The sequence below is a fragment of the Halichoerus grypus genome, chromosome 3 (genome assembly GCF_964656455.1).
Source record: "Halichoerus grypus chromosome 3, mHalGry1.hap1.1, whole genome shotgun sequence".
Classification (NCBI taxonomy): domain Eukaryota; kingdom Metazoa; phylum Chordata; class Mammalia; order Carnivora; family Phocidae; genus Halichoerus; species Halichoerus grypus.
In genome coordinates this window covers 87,664,785-87,670,784 of record NC_135714.1, presented here as the reverse complement: position 1 = coordinate 87,670,784, position 6,000 = coordinate 87,664,785, and positions in this window count along the sequence as shown.

Genomic DNA, 6,000 nt, shown 5'->3' with positions numbered 1-6,000 from the left:
AGAGAGATGAGGAGTAACAAAGAAAGTGGGGCTGTCTTACTTCACTACAAGAGTGGTCTTTTCCTAAGAGAGAAGGAAAGGCAGTTTTAATTGCATATCTTCTGCAGTATGCCAGACGCTAGGGATAGAAGAGAGTCACAGTCTGTGGGGAGGTGTAGTGTGTAACTCAGGGTTTGGAGTAAAGAGAGTTGGTGTCTCATTGATGGCCAATGTGTTTTCTGAGACTTGACAGATACTGAGAATTTTATCCCCTACTTTGCATTTCTTGGCTGAAAGAAATTGGTATTGGGGTTGCCTCAATCTAGTGATCATGAAGTATGTTATGAAAATAGAGAATAATTCATTCTTCCATTCTGGGAAATTCGAAATTTGGATATCTTTATAGGATTTTAGCGAATCTTTAAACTTGTTTTTTTTTTTTCACATAAGCAAGTCTCAATTATCCATATATGTATAATTGAATCCTACAGTTAAATGTTGTGTATGAATTTAATCAATAGCTTCAGTTTTCTCTCTTATCAAATTCCTAACAGAGCTGCTAAGTTGTCTCAAGGGGACTGATTCAGTTTTTCTCCCTTTCTTGCCCATCATGTGGTGTGGGTGCAAAAGGTACCATGTGAGAACAGGAAGACAGATAGCAGAAGAAGAATGACGATCAAGGGACCCAGCCAAGCAATGACTTGCAACCCAAAGCATCAAAATACCAGTTCTTATCTAATGTCCCAGAAGTTTCATTTACTTCTTCTTTTTTTTTTTTTAAAGATTTTATTTATTTATTTGACAGAGAGAGACACAGCGAGAGAGAGAACACAAGCAGGGGGAGTGGGAGAGGGAGAAGCAGGCTTCTGCTGAGCAGGGAGCCCAATGCGGGGCTCAATCCCAGGACCCTGGGATCATGACCTGAGCCAAAGGCTTAACGACTGAGCCACCCAGGCACCTCTCATTTACTTCTTTGATACTTGCTTTTCTCTAGTCTCTGAGAAGGGTTTTATCTTCATTGGATTCCACCACACTGCTGGATCCCAAACCTTTTGCTTTTAGCATGTCTATTTCTGGAGCTCTGGGTGCTCATTTCCGAATATCTAAGAGATACCTCTACTGGTTGGCCACATCACTGTAACTTGTTCTAAACACATCTGTTAATTGCCCCCTTCAAGCCTGTTTTCTTCAATATTCCACACCTCAATTAATGCTACCATCATCCACCAGTCATCACAGTCAGAAGCCTTGGGTCTTCCTTGAGTTTTCTACCCATATTCAGTTTTTATTTAAGGTGGACTTTTCCTACCCCCTGACTATGTCTTGAGTCTCTTTCCTCTTCTCTATTCCCACCACTACTGATTTATTTTAGGCGTTCATCTCTTGCCCACAAAATAGCAATTAAGTGGTCTCCCTGCCTCCAGTCTCACTTTCTCCTACACATCTACAGTTTTATCTGAGTTACTTTTAGAAAAACTATTGACCTGGTTAAAATCCCTCATCATGAGTCTCTACTGTCCCCTGGTTAGAGACAAAGCACTTTTTAGTAGTTTACAAATCACCCAGAGTAATTTGTGATCTTACCAATCGCTTATTTTTTCAGGCTCGAACTCTTGCCACTGCTATCCACCATCTCACTGGCCTTTCAGGTTCTTTCATGGGCTCATGCCTCAACGTATGCTCTTGTTCCAATTTCATGAGCTCCTCTTCTCCACTGTGTCTGCCTGATGGATCCAATTCATCTTATAAAGCTTACCTCAGTAGCTTTAAATGACCTCTTGAAACCATTTGAGAGCCCCCATGACTATCCCCTAAATAAAAAGGTATTTCCTCATTCATGTTCCAGTAGTACTTTTATTATAATTTCTTGGCTTAATGTTTGAATTCTCTCTTGTTCCTCTTCTGTCAAATTTCTGCAAAATTTGAGTTGGGCAGTACCATTCAATATCTAAGTTTAAATGAGGTGTAAAGACCCTATTAGTTAAAATAATAGTACCTAGAATAATGTCTGGCATTCACTATGCTTTCCTGTCACTGTGGTTGGCGTTTTCTCCTCCACCCAGCAAGTGTAAATTTGAATCTACAAACCTTATGGTCAAGCTGCTTTTGAACAGTTGATGTACATAATTTCCCTCCATGAATCCTGTTTGAAAATCCAGCCTGAATATGGTTAACCATAGAGAGTCTTTAATGAAACTATCTTCCATTTTGCAATTCACCCTTCTTCCCTCCCTCCCTCCTTTCCTCCTTTTCTTTTTTTCTTTCCTTCCTCTTTTTCTCCCTCCCTTCCTTCTTTCTTTCTTCCGTTGCCTCCTTCCTTTCTTCCTTCCTTCCAGCTTCCTTCCTTCCTTCCTCCTTCCTTCCTTCCTTCCTTCCCTCCTACCTTCCTTCCTTCCTTCCTTTCCTTTCCTTTCCTTATATATCAGGAACTAATTCAGTCACCCACATTTGTCTTACCCATGGCTGATTGAACCAAATCAGTTTATCATTATAAGTGACTTTATTTTTGGCATTAAAAAAAATTTCAGTCCATTTTAAAAACTCATAGAGGATAAAAAAGAAATCAGTTTGCCCCAGTTGTTCTTTAAATTAAAAATTATTTCCCTTATTCCATATTGCATTGTACGGCAGTTTGTTTAACATTCCCCACTTTCCAATTTTTCAAGTTATAAGATTTTGTTAAATATTAAATACTATGCATTTTTTGCTCTGATTCTAATATTTTAATTAATAGGTCCACCTTACTTTATTTAAACTTAGATGTTTAGCACTACTGCCTGTCTTAAACTGTGTAGAATACAGGCAGAGTGGGAAATATAGGATTCGAGTGTTAAATGACTTCCTGATTAAAGGGACATATTGCTGATGCCACACCTTCTACTCTTTCCTTACATGAGTGTGGATATTCTTAGATCTGTGGAGCCAACTTTCAACCATGACATGACAAAAGAAAAGATTCCACAGAGATGCTTGACATGCCTTGACATACTTGAATAGCTCACTCCGAGAACCACAGGTGTATATTTAATAACTTTTGCCATTTGAGAAAAAGCGTAACTTGTATGTTTATTTAGTAAGGGTGTTGAAGAGACGGGTGTTCCCACAAAATAAATCTGAAGAAAGGAAAGGTGGCTATTTTAGGTAAAAATATTTGTTAAAGCAGCTTGAGTTAATTAAATCTCAAGTTTGCCTTTTATTTATTTGCTTTCTTACCTTCATGCCTTTCTCTGTCTCTCAACTAAATGTTGGCTAGATTGAAGTTAACTGGCTTGAATGAGAGGTCCACACCCTTAATTTGATCTTTCCCCTGAATCACTTCATTCAACAAAGAAATTTTACTGGGACTTTTTTTTTCTTCAAAGTCTTTTTAAATGCCACATCTTACTATATCTAGAAAATAATTTTGGGTGTGGTTACTGGTATACACAGCGTGGAACTGACTGGAAGCAAAGTGATTAGAAGTCCACTGAGTCTTTGAGGGAATTCCTTCCAAAAACACAATGCTAGTTTAGAAAGCCTTTGGTCTCAACAATGCAAACATTGGACCCCCAAATTGTGGTGCTAGAAATATAGATCTGATGTAATACCCCAAACTATCAAAACTAAGAAAACAAAATGAATTTTTTAAGGAGTGGATACAAGGGGTCCATGTCTGAGTCTGTTGGGATCTTTTTTATTAATCTGCATGAATCTCTGTACAGTGGGAGAGGCAATAGCAGTGGGGGTATTGTGAGGATAAAGAGCTTGACAAGAGAAACAAGGGAAGTTGAAGAACACTGTGTCCCTGGAGCCAAGACTTTTTTTTTTTTTTTAAAGATTTTATTTATTTATTTGAGAGAGAGAGAATGAGAGAGACAGCACATGAGAGGGGGGAGGGTCAGAGGGAGAAGCAGACTCCCTGCCGAGCAGGGAGCCCGATGTGGGACTCGATCCAGGGACTCCAGGATCATGACCTGAGCCGAAGGCAGTCGCTCAACCAACTGAGCCACCCAGGCGCCCTGGAGCCAAGACTTTTAAGGAGGAGAGTCATCACTGTTACAAAAAAACACAAAGGATACTAGTGCAAATGATCATGAAAAGAGCTTTTGTTAGTTCTTTTTTTATTTTTTAAAGGAAACAATTTTTGCCTTGTTAAAATCAATTTCCTGCCCATAGAATTTTTAGTTTCTTTAACTTCAAGTGCAAAATGAAAGTCACGTTCAAGTGAAGTATCCTATTCTTTCGGGTTCTCCTGGACTATGATGAACATTTGGCTGGACCTTGGCTGGACCACATCCAGCAGTGCTAAATAATCTCAATAGATGCAGTGCTCTCTTGTTTTATCACAAATATTTTGCCTAACTTTTATGATTCCTGATTGCGGGCTCCTCCAAAGAAGCAGCAGGGTATGCGACGCTTTTCCTGATAGGGATAAACATAATTGAACAAATTAAGACCTTCTTTTTCCCAGTGAAATAAATTCAGAGTCACAAGTCTGGGTCAGGAACTAAGTTTATGACAGGGCGTCCCGGATGTCTCTGCAGTTTCCTCTTTGTATCAGACGCCAGAATCCAATCGACTGGGTCCAGATGGTTGCCAATCTGTTCAGCTGCTCCTCCCACTGCTTCCTCCCCCTCCCTGCACCCCTCCCCTGAGCAGCCATCGATTGGGTTGTACTGAGACTTTACAAGGTCTCTGGTCTCCAAGGATGCTTGGACATTATGTGCTGCATCCTCACAGGCCAGGGAGAAGGAGAGATGGAGGCACTACCTTATAAAGGTGAAACTGCCGCCACCTGGGATTAAACTGATGGACGACATTTATGGTTCCTTGGCAGGGTGAAATGACAGACCAGAACACAGGAGAACTGATTAAACACATCTTTTTTTTTTTCCTTCCTGTGCTTCCTTCTCAAATATCAGAATCACTTTGTCTACTCTCACTTTGGGGGAGCTAGCCTCCTTTCTGGGTGCTTTTAAGTAAAATAGCTTTTAAGGTCTTTATTTTTGTTTGCTTCTTAAATTATAGATACAGTCAACAGGGTTTTGCTTTATTGCTTTGTTATTCTACATTTTGAACAAGGAATAAAAAGTTTTTCTTTGAAGTACTTATTATTTATGGTATTTAAGTACAGTATTTAGTTTTTTTTTTGAAGATTTTATTTATTAGAGAGAGAGAGAGCACGCATGTGTGTGAGCAGGGGAGGAGCAAAGGGGCAGGGAGAAAGAGGGGAGAGAATCTCAAGCTGACTCTGCACTGAGCGTGGAGCCCCTCCCAGAGCTCCATCTCAGGACCCTGAGATTATGACCTGAGCTGAAATCAAGAGTTGGTTGTTTAACCAACTAGCCACCAGGCACCCCAGAATAAGTATTTTTATAAATATTTATTTTAAAGATGCAGACTCGCTGTGAACCTCTCCTCTTCTCCCTTTGCTAAAGTCCATCACTACTGTGGGGAGAGCCTGCAGTAAAGGAGCTGGGGAATGGCAGAATATATCCATTTCTCATTAGCTGGGACTGTCCTGGGTTAGAAGCCCCAAGTCCACACCTAAAACCTAACTGATTTCGCTTCTACAGTCAGCTTCTCCCATTCTTTATGCTTTAGAACCTTAGTTCACCACATCATTATGATGGGTAAACAATCATATAGTGTTTGTCTTTTATCATCTTGGAGGACATTATCTGAGGAAATAATGAACTTAATTCTTTCAGCAGTGCCTGGGCTGCTCACCCATCTTTTACACTCTCCAACATATTCTCAAGAAAGTTTTATGTTACATGCAATATTTTAGGTATCTTATCTGAGTAGTCTGAAGAAGAGCCCAAGTTAGCTAGGCCTAATTATAAAGATTGAAAGGGTATTCTAAGGAAATAGGCCAATTTAGCAAATTTACTCTGAGAATTCTAGTCATTCTTTCATTCTTAATGATTGAACAAATTCATGCTGTTCTGCACAGAGAGACAAAAATCTATGCAGAGATTTTAAGTCCTGAGTAAGCCAGTCTAATTAATTATCCAGGGCTTTGTCTTCATTGGCTCTTCA